Source organism: Canis lupus, chromosome 21, assembly GCF_048164855.1.
Source record: "Canis lupus baileyi chromosome 21, mCanLup2.hap1, whole genome shotgun sequence".
NCBI lineage: Eukaryota > Metazoa > Chordata > Mammalia > Carnivora > Canidae > Canis > Canis lupus.
Window position 1 is genome coordinate 11,779,004 of NC_132858.1, and position 13,190 is coordinate 11,792,193.

The window sequence follows — 13,190 nt, forward strand, 5'->3', positions numbered from 1 at the left end:
CCCCTCGCCCTTGTCCCTCCATCCTCCACCTAACCCCCCATGGCTGAGAAACAGGGCAACCAATGTCTTTCTCTCGTCTTTGCAGGGGAAGGGAGAAGGAAATTAATTCTTATTTATTGCCTTCTTCTATGTGCCAGATGCTATATAGCAATAGTTATTATACTAATATAATATATATATATAATACGATGTGTCCTAGATTGGCCTGTATCACTCACTGCAAGAGCCCTGGCTAGGGCCTCTCGAGGCCTAGGCCTGAATCCTGACCGTGCTGCTCAAAGCATACCTCCTGACATCCCTGAGCCTCAGTTTCCTCATTTGCCAAGTGGCCCAGTTGATCTCTTATACCACTCATGACCCTGATCATCCACAGCTGGGCCTGACAGTCAAGCAAACGCTGCAGGTCTTTGCCTGTCGCAACAGAAAGGATCATCTTCTCAGACCCAAGTGTTATGGCTTGTTTAGACCATTCACTGGTATCCAAGGCACCGAGGCTTCTGGTTTCTAGATGTGAATCTGGTTCTGAGGATGGAGTCAACTCATCCTGAACCCCTATCCTTCAATGTCAACCTTAAGCCAGACTCTTCTCTTGAGTGGTTTGGGCTGATCTTTCCAGAAGCATGAGCTGGACAAGATAACACTCCCGGCTCCTGTTCTGTGCTTCTGTGTAGGAATTTGCACCCCTCCAGGCATCTCAGTGCTCATTAGAGAGCTGGGAGGAGGTGGTGATTATAAGGAGTGAGGTTAGGGTATCTGGACTTCTGGGACTGGAGGTGGGGCTGCGGAGACTGCTGCATTTCATGTCAACCTCGGGGACCCAGGGAACCTGTGTGTGTGTGTGTGTGTGTGTGTGTGTGTGTGTGTGTGTGTTTAGAGTTCTTTAAAACTGCTAATTGTCAGGGTAAAAATATTTTCACACATTTGCTCTCCGGGAGAATGTTATTACTGAGCATACTGGCAGCCTCATTGAAGTCAAATGGCCACAGTCAACATGGAAATCCTAATTAATAGATGTTCATGCTGCTCTCGGGCATGGCAGCGGAAGTAATTATCATGATTTAATTGACTTTTCTCCCCTCTGTTATGCACTCTGCTTTTTCCATTTTCTTGAGCTGGGAAGGTTTTTTTTTTTTTTTTAGACCTTCTATCTCTCCCCACCCTTTTTTTTATACATACTGTCTCTCACACCAGTGCTCTGTTTGTCAAATCCTATTACAGTAAATATTGTGACAGCACAAATCTCTATATTACGGAAAAGTCCAGAGCCTGAGCCAATGGCTTACTTATTATGAATGTATTGGTTTTATAAAGGTGCATTCAGACCCAGCAAAGGTATCTGGCAAGGAGAAGGGAAATCGATTTGCTCAGAGGTTCTGGTTTCAGCAAGTTCCTTGGGACTACGGGGGACAGAGGGCCACCTGCGCTTGCTGTCAATATACACTCGAGGTTCCAGGAAATCCAAGGGGCAAAGATGGGGCACCTGTGAGCTCCTGGAGCAGAAAACTGTCTGAGGAATTCTATCTCTGGTCAGGATCCCTCCAGGTGGCTCATTGCTCTCTCTGCTTTGGCCAGCATTGTCTGCTAATTTATCTTGACCGTAACCATCTGATAAGTGGACTCCCAAGTCCTCATGGATCTCGGGTCAGCACCACACAGACACCTGGCCATGCCCCCTGAACCTCCTCCCTGTGCAAGCCTGAATGGTGCAAGCACACCAGGCTGTGCCGTTCCCTCCAAAGGTCAGGGGATGGACTGCCCTGGGTCCTGGTGCAATCAGCTGTGGCAAAGGGGCAAGGTCATATGTCCGAGGCCTGCTCCTCAGGAGCTATGGACAGAACCTTTCGCAAACAAAGGAGACTGTGGGAGGGGCCGATGTAACCCTGGAGAGCTAAACTCCTTGGTTTGTCTCCTGGTTTGGCCTCTTACTTGCTGTGCATCTTTGGACAAATTATTTAAATTTTCTGTGTCTTGGTATCTTCATCTATAAGATGACAGCGCTTACACCGTAGGGTTGTTATGGAAGACCGATGACTTCAACCTTGTAACACGCTTAGTAAAATGTTAACCCAGTAGTAGGGTCAAGTGAATGCGTGAGGCAGCTCCCAGTGTCTGGTAAGCAAGTAAGAATGTCCTAGAGTTACAGACATTGAGGACTGCATGAGCCCAAGCCATCATCTAGGTGAGCCCTCAAATTGTACACCAGGGGGATCCCTGGGTGGCTCAGCGATTCGGCACCTGCCTTGGGCCCAGGGTGTGATCCTGGAGTCCCAGGATTGAGTCCCACATCAGGCTCCCTGCATGAAGCCTGCTTCTCCCTCTGCCTATGTCTCTGCCTCTCTCTCTGTGTCTCTCATAAATAAATAAATAAATAAATAAATAAATAAATAAATAAATAAATAAATAAATAAATAAACAAATAGTACATCAGGGAAGCTGAAGCACAGAGAGGGGATGTAACTTTGTCAGTTCAAATAATTTGGACTAATGTGATGTTGGACTATTTGGCATGGAGCTAAAATTAAGACCAAGATATTTCCTTAGGTCTCCTTGGGGATTATTAAGAGCACTTGACTTTTAAGTAGAACATTACAGATAACACAGCAAGGTGGGAGAGGAGATGAGCCTGGATTGTGTTATTTCTTTTTTTTGTCCCCATATGGGCATTCCGAGTTAGACTCATATAAAGGTTTTGAAGTACCTTAGCTTCGTTGATCATCTTTTTCAGATGATTCCTGTGTGTCAGGTCAGTGGGCAAGATGTCACTAATCAGCTATGTTATTTTACACACTTAGCTTCTCTGAGCCTTGGTTTCCTTGTCTGAGAAACAGAATAGACTACCCTACGTGGACTGAATGCTTCTCAAGGGGGGGAGGGCTAGTTTCTTCTTTTAGCCTCTCTTCCTCTTCTGGAACATTGTCTAGCACACAGTAGGTGTCTGCAGAAATGTCTAGAAATGAGCTGAATAATGATCCCTTGAGGTAGTCATGAGGGTCAGAATAAATCAGGTGCATAGACAGGCTGTGTGGATGGCTGTGCTCCTGAAAGTTGAGGCCATTCGATACAGGAACCAAGGTTCTGAGAAGTCCAGAGACTCCAATCTGCAACCGCAATAGAGAAATGGGGTTGAGAAGTGAGTGGAAGATTTGGAAATGGTGACAAGAGGGGCAGCCAACGTTTTTGAGAGAAGTCTGATTGTGAAAGGCAGGGAAGGGAGAGAGTCACTGCTGCACGTTGAGGGGGGAGGTCAAGTGCTGGGGCTATCAGGGACTGAATGAACTTCTATCTGAGTTCTGGGGGTTGCTAGGGCCTTCGCGGGCATTCTCCATAACAAGTGTGAATGAGAAAGTTGGTAATACCTGAAGAGCCTGAGACTAGCATATTGGTGAGGACATTGCTGGGTGCCACAAGAGATAAACCATGAATCTCAGCAGCTTAACATAATGCAAGTTTATTTGCCATGCAGCAACTCCTCAGGGAAGTGGAGGGTGGCTTTCCACACAGTATTTGGGGCCCCTACTCCTTTCCATCTTCAACATGTGGCTTCCAAGATCACCATGGAAGGAGGAAGAAAAGCTTGAGACAGCTCCTCTGCTTCCTCATCACACCACTGCCACTCCTATTGGTGAGAATGAGTCATATGGACACATAGGTGCAAAGAAGGCTGGGAAATGTAGTTCCTGGCTGGCTGTTCCCTTCCCAGTCCCAACTTTTCACTCTGGAAGGGAAACAGGAGTACTTGAGGGCCAGCCGCCCTCTCTGCCCTGGAGTTGTAACCCCTCTCTAAGAACTTGCCAGCAGCCTGGAGAGAAAGAGTCTGAGAAAATGTCAGACTCTAGATGAAGAACTGACCCTGCTCCCAAGAGCAAAAGAGAGAGAAATCATTGGTTAGGGCCTCAGTTTCTCCCACAGTATCATATTAAGTCCTCCCAGACCAGCTTGTGGGGATTGTAAGGAGCTAAGGGTTGGCGTGAGCAGGGGGGACTGAGTTTGAGCACTTGCTCTTTCACTCCCTGGCTGTGTGACATCAGGCAGGTGCCTAAGATTTCTGAACCATTGTAAAATCCCGCCCCCTCTCCCCCACCCCGAGTTACTGGGAGGATCGGCAAATGCTCGTGGTGTAGCACTGGCTCCCAGTAAACGTGAGCTGCGTTAGTATCATTACATCATCAGAAATGGAAGGTCACCACTAAGGTTTAAGGACAGGATGGATAGAATGGATATTGCCGTGAGATGTTTCTGTCTTCCGCACCTTGTGTCCCTCTCTGTGCCCCTTAGAGGAGCTCATTAGGGCCAGGTAGCAAGAGAAAGGAGTTGGCCACCCTGGGATGTATGGGGCCTGCTTCTTCCTGGCTGTAAGAACGAACACATTCTGGAGTTCTGCTCCGTGGCCAGCTGCTGGAAATCAGCTGTAACACAAGGCTTGGTACTGACCCCACCACCGCCACCACCACCGCCACCACCATGTCCTGCTTTCCCAGGTCTTCCCTCCAGAGTCAAACCTGCCTCATTGTCATAGTTGGGAGTTGGGAGTTAAGGCCTCCGGGTTTCTTCAAGTTCAGCTGAGTTCTAAGAAATCTCTAGGCTCCTGGGGTACCTGGGTGGCTCAGTCTGATAAGCGTCTGCTTTCAGCTTAAGTCATGGTCCTGCGATCGAGCCCCAACAAGCTTCCTGCTTGGTGGGAGCCTGCTTCTCCCTCTCCCCACTGCTCGGACTCTCGCTCACTCTGCACGCCCCCTAACTTAAATAAAGAAATAGTCTTTAAAAAAAAAAAAGAATGAAAAAAAAAAAAAAAGAAAGAAAGAAAAGAAATCTCTAGGTTCTGGGCACTTGTGCATTTGGGTGCTTCCCCCTCTGCTAGGGAAGGTTGGATCAGTGCCCCTTATTCCCCGCCCCTTCTAACTGTCATTATTTAAACCTTCAAACTTGTTGGTCCTGGTGACTTATCTGGTGTGGCTTATCTGGTGGCCTCTCTGGGGGCCTCCAACCACCAGCCAGCAGGCTAAGGGGGCAGGGACAGGAGCTGTGGTGGCCTCTGTGTCTCTGAGGAAACCAAGCTGAGAGGGGAGGGTCTCTGGGAAAGATCTGAAAAGAATATTCCCCCAGGAGGGGAGTGGGTCATTCTGCTCCACCTTGCGTCTTGGGGCAGTCCGGGCTCTGTGACCTCCAAACAAAGCTGGCCCCTGCCTGGGGCTGTGGGAAGCCAGGCGGGACAATGGGAGGAAGGAGAAAGCACAGAGATAAAGCACGGGGCCCAAGGGTCTGTGCCTGTGATTTGGAGGCTTGCTCCTCGGCACCCACTGAGACGAGGTTTCAGTGTAAACATGGGCCGGGCTTCCTGTAGGGCCTGTTTTAACTGTGCTGTGATTGTTGAGATAATTGTTTCCTCTGGGGAGAAGCCTGAGGAAGGACAGACTGCACATCTGATGCTTTCATGGGGACACTGCTACCATCCATCCATCCATCCATCCATCCATCCATCCATCCATCTATCCATTATCCATCATCCGTCCATCGATGCCACAGACGCATATTGGCACCAGCTCATGCCAAGGACTTTGCTTGGTTCTGGGAATGTAAAACTCAACTTCTGCTCACCCCTGTCCTCAACGAAGTCTTTCCTGGTCCTAGAGACTGACACCAAACAGATCCTCGTAGTCCAGTGGGGCCAGGAAAACAGCAGAGTGTGCCCCGGCTGAAGGGGTGGTGCTGAGGAGGGAGAGGTTGACTGCTTTTGGGGGCGTGGGTGCTGCTCAGGGCCCCACGCCACGAGACCAGAGGTGGTCTGACCTGAGCATCCTCGGTGTCTTCTCAGCATCCAAGTGGACAAAGGGGTCCCTTTAATTCTCTGACTCCAGGCAAAGGACTGTTAGAAGGCAGGCAGGTGGGTGCTGACGTTTTTCCAGCACCTTCCACAGCCAGGCACCGGGGGAGCTTTATGTGGGGTTGTGCCCGACTCCAGCACCCCCTTCACCTCTCACGGGGTCCCGTTGCCTTTTGTCACCCTTGCTGCGCTCGTGGCGTCTACTGCGGAGTCCTCGGGCTGAACCCCTCCTGGCGCGAGGCTGGTCTTGCGGGACTGGATGTGGCCCAAGCAAGTGAGGCCTGCAGCTCTCTGTGACCAGGAAACAGGAGCCAGGTCTGGCTGTCTCGTTAAAGGGTTCTGGAATGTCTCTGGAGTGGCGCTTGAGCCCGATAGAAACGGGTCAGGGCGGCCGTCTGGGTTTCCCTATCACCCGGGGCCTGGATTCGTTTACAAGGCCTCTTTGTGGACCCCCAGACGTCCCGGGTTTATACAACAGAGACCCTGCCGGCTTGTTTTCCCGGTAGTGTGCTTAGCGCTGGGTGCTTGCTTGGCTTGGCCTGTAGCACACGCAAGGCAAGGTGGCCTTGGAAACCGGGTGTTTTTAACCAGGGCTTTCCTAGAGCAGGGAAAACCTAAAATAAAGAAATAATAACAATAAATTAAAAAAGCTTGCCTCCACTGGTACATGAACCTCAGGCTTTTTTGGATCATCCGCAGGGCTGTTGGCTGTATCTCCAGGACGAGCACCTAAGCTTGCCGTGTGCCTGACGCTGTGCTCAGACTTTTATATGCCTCATCTTCTCTCGCTCCTTTTAGGGATGAGGAAACTGATGCACAGAGTGGTTAAGTAACTTACCCAAGGTCACACAGCTAGCAGGTGGTAGGGCCAAGGATTTATTTTAAAAATAAATGCCATGGGTCTGCCTCTTAGTGTCTGTGTGGCCTGTGTGTCTGGCTGGACACGCACAGGAGCTCGTATTCTGAGCAGAGCAAGAGTCAGCCGGAACAGGTGGCGCTGTCCAGGGGGCCCGGGGAAGGGCAGGGTTTTACTCTCCGTGTAATGTCATGTCTCCTGGACGCCTTTCCCCCTGCCTGGCCTTCAGGCTCCTGTGCCCAGCTGGCCCTAGCCTTACCTGGTTGGGAGGATCTTTCTTCCGCACCTGAAGATGTTGGACTCTAGGGTGCTCCCTGCCTGCCCTGGAGCCTTTAGTTGGTGAGGGCGCTGCCTGGGTGACCGGCCCCTGAGGGGCGCGGGACACTGCACCCACCTAATCTTTCCTGTCAGCCTGATGGCTTCCCAGGCTCGCTGCCGTCATTTGACCTCAGGCCCCATCCGGGTACCTCCAGGCTCTGGGGCTGCCCTTCCAGGTCCCTGATGGAACCGAACCCATGACAGGGATCCCAGCGTGGAAAACCCATAGACTGACCAAGACCAGCAGGCCTTGGGCGTCATCGATGAGTGCTCCGCAGGCTCAGGAGGGGCCTCACCCTTGGAGAGCTCCTGTCTTGTATGATTTCTGATGCTGAGCTCATGTTGGGGGCCAGGTGGGATGCATCTGAGACCTGGCTCCCTGACACTGAAGTTGTGTGACCCTGAGATCCCTTACTGCCCCCCGAGCCTCAGTCGCCTCATCTATGAAATGGACGGATGGGTGGGAGAGTCGAATCAAGCGATGACTGTGTCGCCACCTTCGGTGTGCCCCGCTCTGGGCCTCCGGAGGTCGGGGATGGGCTCTTGGGGGAGAAGTATGGAGAGAGGGAACAGAGGCAGAAACCAAGCCCAGGGTTCTGGGGATGTGGGATAAAACAGTCGGCGCGAAAGAAGCAAGGAACGAAGACACAGCGTGCGTTCACCCTCCCTGCCATCTGCCCGGCCCTGCCTCTATCACCTGGCCCATATGCCAACATCTAGAAAGAACGGGTTCCAGATAGCTTGGCTGAGCGTCCATCCCCAGCCCGGACCCCACTTGGCTTGTCTCCACTGCCTTCCCACCTGCCCCAATCTCTGTCCTCCCTTCTTGGCCATAGTTTCCCCTTGTCCCTCGGTCCCTCCTGAGCCCAGGACTCGCATGTCTGCACTGGACCAGAGGAAGGGGGACAGTTTTGTCACCTATCATTTTTGTCACAGTCTCAGCCTGAACTCAGGCTCAAATTATCCACTTGTGAAAACCTGGTCTACCCGACCATAGGTGATTTAGAATATTCCCCAAAGCAGCTGGGGGTGGAGCAGCTTGGGGTGTTCGAGACCCATTTCCATGTTCTGCAGCACAGCAGAAGCTACCTTCCCAGCTAGGAAACTCGTGTGTGTGCTCCAGACCAGGTGTGCCGGGGGCTTTGGGAACAGGTGCACGGGGGAAAGGGCATTCTGGAATCCTGCAAAAGAAGGTGGCGAAGAGGTGGGAGCCCATGACCAGCCTGCTGCGGGCTGGCTGGAGGGCCTCTGATTCCTCTGGGACGCAGTTTCCTATCTGTGGAGGGATGGGGAGAACCTTTGCAGGGCTGAGGTCGCCATGGGAAAACCTACAGTGCCATCGCTCTGAGGAGGGGCCCCAGACAGGCTGGCTGGATTGAGCTCGCTTCCATAGGAGGAAGAAGATTCCCGACCTTCCAGCTAGACTGCTTGCCGAAATTCCAGGCCCACATCCCTAGTATCTGGATTTTCCACAAGCTCTGTACTGGCTTCTCGGCTTTCTTCCACCAGTCCTGTTCCCCCCTCTGCAGCCCACCTGCGATGAATAGAGCCTCAGTCCACCTACTGTCAGGGCCATTGCCAAGGAAACTTCTTTGACTCGCTCCCGCCTTTATGCCCTCAGACAGCCCATCACTATCAGGTCCTGTGAATTTTACCCCCTAAGTAACTCTTGGGTCCACCCTCCTCCTCTCCATCATCACCCTCGTGGAAGCCTCCACCATCTCCCCCGTGGACTCCTGCTCTCCCCCTGCCACTCAGCCCATCCTGCTAACCCGGTCTCTCTACCTTCAGCCCAGATTTAAAAAAAAAAAAAAAAAAATATATATATATATATATATATATATATATATATATATGGATCCCTGGGTGGCTCAGCGGTTTGGCGCCTGCCAGGGGGTGAACCTGGAGACCCGGGATCAAGTCCCACATCGGGCTCCCTGCTTGGAGCCTGCTTCTCCTTCTGCCTGTCTCTCTCTCTCTCTCTCTCTCTCTCATGAATAAATAAATAAAATCTTTAAAATATATATAAAAATAAATATATATATATGTATACATTTATGTCTTAATTTATAGACTTCATTTACTTACAGCAGTTTTAGGTTTACAAAAAATTTAATCAGAAAATAGGGAGTTCCCAAAATATGCAACCACGGCAGTTTGTCCTATTATTTACATCTTGCATTATTGTGGAACAGTTGTTGTGACTGATGACCCGCCACTGAGGCTTTAATTAACGTCCATAATTTACATTAGAGCTCGCTCTTGGTGTTGCACATTGTATGGGTTTTGACAAATGTGTACTGACACGTGCCCATCATTACCGTATGGGTCGTTTTGCTGCCCGAAGATGCCCCTGTGTCCCACCTATTCATCACTCCCTCCCTTATTCCCTGTCCTCACTGCCTTCCCCAACCCCTGACAACCACTGGTCTTTTCACTGACTCTATTGTTTTTCCTCTTCCAGAATGTTGCATGGTTGGAATCACACAGTATGTGGCCTTTTTAGATTGGCTTTTTTGACTAAGTGATACGCATTTAAGGTTCCCACATGTCTCTTTCCAGCATGATAGCTCATTTCTTTTATTGCTGAATAATATTCTATTGTATGGAAGTTCTGCAGTTTCTTTATACTATTTAAGGACATCTTGGTTGCTTCCAGTTTTTTGGTGGTGATGATCATGGACAAAGCCCCTATAAACATTTGTGTGCCATTTTTTGTGTGGACAGCAATTTTTAACTCATTTGGGTAAACACTAAAGAAGATGGTGTCTCTCTCTTTTTTTTAAGAGTATTTATTCAAGGGATCCCTGGGTGGCGCAGCGGTTTGGCGCCTGCCTTTGGCCCAGGGCGCGATCCTGGAGACCCGGGATCGAATCCCACGTCGGGCTCCCGGTGCATGGAGCCTGCTTCTCCCTCTGCCTGTGTCTCTGCCTCTCTCTCTCTCTCTCTCTCTGTGACTATCATAAATAAATAAAAATTAAAAAAAAAGAGTATTTATTCAAGAGAGCGAGACAGGCGAGGGCGGAGAGGAGCAGAGGGAGAGGGACAAGCAGACTCCACGCTGAGTGTGGAGCCCGATGTGGAGCTCAATCTCAGGACCCTAAGGTCATGACCTGAGCAGAAACCCAGAGTCAGATGCTTAATCGACTGGGTGCCTCCGGCACCCCAGGAAGACGATTTCTGGTTCTTATGGTAAGAGTATGTTTAGTTTGATAAGAAACAACCAAGTCATCTTCCAAAGTGGCTGCACCGGCTTGCATTCCCATCAACAATGAATGGCAGTCTATGTTGCTCTGCATCCTCACCAGCATTTGGTATTATCAGCTTTTTTGGATTTTAGCCATTTTAATAAGTTTGTAGCAGTAGCTTATTGTTATTTTACAGCCCAGACATTTTGGGAAAAGGCAGTGTGAAGCAACCATGCCTCTCAGCATTTTGTGCTCCCACTGCATGGAGAATAAAATCGCTACTCTGATGCACCATCTCACCCACTCCCTACCAGCCTCATGTCAGTTCCTAGAACAGCAAGGGCCCCTTCTTGCATCAGGGCTGTGCACTGGCTGTTCCTTCTTTTTAGAGCACTTGCCCAGCCCTCTGCACTCACCCTCTTATCCTTCAGTGTTCGGCTCAGATCCACCTCCTTGGGGACACCTTCCTCTTCTCTCTTATTCCACTCAATTTATTGCCTTCATGGCACATATTTCAAACTGGAATTACAGATTGATTTGCTGGATTACTTCTTTAATAAGAGTTTGTGAATGCCGCCGCATTCCCATGTCTCCTAGGGCACTTGGCATCAAGGAGTCACTACTTTTTTTTTTTTTTTTTTTTTTTTTTTACCTATTGGAGAGCAAATGGCTGGACCAATGTAGCTAGCCGGGACAAGGAAAGAGAACTATTTACCAAGTATCAGTTCAATAGCATTCATAGTCTGTAGTCATGTGCATGTTCATTATCTTCTTCGATTTTAGCACAGAAGATCATCTGGTTTACAGATAAGGAAACTGAGGCAGAAGGCGCTTAGCCTCGGAATCACTCAGGTTCCCACAGGGGCCAGGCAGCTATCATAAAGAAGTGAGCGGGTGAGAGACAGACCGAAAAACCAACCAGGAGCCAAGGCTCAGTGATAATGGGCATTTAGACCGTGGCTTTCTGGCTTGGGTGACACCAGGGAGCCGCAAGGACCATGACAAACTTCAACTTGTCCTCCATCTAATGACAAAAGCTACTTTGCTGGTCCAGTATTTTCAGATCTTCCGGACTTAAAAACAAAGAAGTTGGAAACTCAGATTTTTTTAAGGTTTTATTTATTTATTCATAAGAGACACACACACAGAGAGAGGAGAGACATAGGCAGAGGGAGAAGCAGGCTCCCTGCAGGGAGCCTGATATGGGACTCGATCCCAGGACCCCGGGATCACGCCCTGGGCCGAAGGGAGATGCTCAACCACTGAGCCACCCAGGCGTCCTGAAACTCAAGAGATGCTTCCCATTTGTTAAATGTTGCCAACTAATTCACAATGAAGGAAGAGTTTTTGTCAAAAGCCCCCATGCTGCTGTCGTGTTAGGCCTGTGGAGCTGTGGTCCACTAGACAGTGGTTTGAGTTCTGGCGTTGGGCGGGAGCAGAAAAGCTGAAGAGGTCATCTGGGAACCCTGATCTGTCCCGCCCCATCAGACCTGTTGAAAGGCTGTCTCCTACCTCGGGAACTGATGGAAAGATAATGTGTGCTCGGAGCTCTGGACGCAGACGAAAGATGTGGCCCAAAGGAGAGACGTCAGGGCTTCATGGTACGCTAGAGCTGTTGAGTGTCGTTACGGTTCTCTGTCCGTGGCTTTCAGCGTCCCTCACCTGAGCCCTCACAGGCCTGGGGACCCCAGAACTTTGAAGCAGGCAGGCCCCACAGAGCGAGACCTGGATGTCAGTTTGCTTATTTACACAGTGCACTGACCGCTCCCCTGTCCTGTTGGCAAAGTGCAGGTAGTCAGAGTGTCTGGGTCATTCATTCACTCACTCACTCATTCCTTCACAAATGTGTGTGGGTGTCTACGATGCACTGGGCCATATTTTCTGTGCTGGGCGAACAGTGAGCCAAATCTCTGTTCTCAGGGAGCTGGCCTTCAGGGAGTGACTGGAGGGCCCGCGACAATCTGGTCTGGGAAGGCCTTTTGGAGGAGGTGACATCTGAGCAGAGACCTGTAGGAAATGAAGGAGGGAGCTGAGTGAAGATCTGGGATAAGAGATGCCAGGCAGAGGGAGAGCCAGAGCCCGTGCCAAGGGCCCAGACCACCTGAGGTGGAGCAGCTCAGGGTGTTCGAGGAACAGTGAAGAGGCCATTGATGGAAGGGCTTGAGGGAGAAGGAGGGAGGAAGGAGACCGCTCCCCTTACTGAGTTTGGTGGATGCCAGCCACCTCCCCAGGCACTTGTCTTGTGTCATATGTCATCTTGCTTGATTCCCCACTTTATACAACACACGCATCATTATACTCACTTCTCCAGAGGAGGGCAATGAGGCACAGGGAGGTCCAGATCCGTGCCCCAGGTTAGCACCCACCATCCTCAGTGGCCAGCACGTGGGATTTGAACCCCGGCGCCTCGGAGCCTCTTCCTTTTCATCCACACCTTCAAGGCATCCTGCCAACGTCTGTGTACCCAGCGCCCAGCACAACTCCTAGCACGTCTGTGTTGTGAAGGAACAAATGGATGCATGATTCCTTCATTCCCTTTCTGTCTTTTTTCCGTCCTTCCCTTCCGGTCCTTCTGTCCCCGACTCCTCAGCCCAGCTTCTATTTCCAGTTCTCTACCCGAGGACTTCCGATTCTGCATCTCCAATGTGACCCTTCTCCAGCACCAAAAGAACCTCCCTACCTCGGGGCTGCTCTGTCCGCGTGGATGGCCCGATACACTTGAACCGGCCTGTTGTAGTCCCCCCAGACCACACTATTCCAGAAAGATCTATTTCTCTCTGTGGCATCCTCGTTCTCTCAGGGACCCCTTCCTCTGACCCTGCAGCCCGACGCTGTTGGCCTGCTTTGGCCAGGCCCCCCGGAGCTGTGCCCCTCTCGCCAGCCCCACTGTCTCAGGTCCCGGATGCACCTGCTGTTCCCCGGCCCTGCAGCAGTCTGCAGAGTGGCCGCTCTCCTCCTTCAGCTGACAGCCTCCCCACCGCCTCCCTGGCTTCAGAGACACTCACTT

At 50.7% G+C, this 13,190-nt stretch overlaps 1 protein-coding gene and 1 long non-coding RNA gene across 7 annotated transcripts in view; one reads left to right on the forward strand and one right to left on the reverse strand.

Annotated features, from left to right (window-relative positions):
- Window positions 1-13,190, forward strand: part of TSPAN18 (tetraspanin 18) — a 186,010-nt gene that overhangs the window by 88,648 nt on the left and 84,172 nt on the right. The gene's annotated exons all lie outside the window — the stretch shown is intronic.
- LOC140612663 (uncharacterized) lies at window positions 2,573-8,544 on the reverse strand. 4 transcript variants are annotated; one of them, XR_012013799.1, is made up of 5 exons: window positions 8,328-8,544; window positions 5,596-6,435; window positions 4,500-4,756; window positions 4,250-4,346; window positions 2,573-3,098 (listed from the first exon to the last, which is right to left on the reverse strand). It is a non-coding gene; the product is annotated as an uncharacterized lncRNA (long non-coding RNA). The 4 variants fall into 4 exon arrangements; XR_012013800.1 differs by lacking the exon at window positions 2,573-3,098 and adding an exon at window positions 3,378-3,715 and having other exon boundaries at window positions 4,500-4,738; XR_012013798.1 differs by lacking the exon at window positions 2,573-3,098 and adding an exon at window positions 3,379-3,616.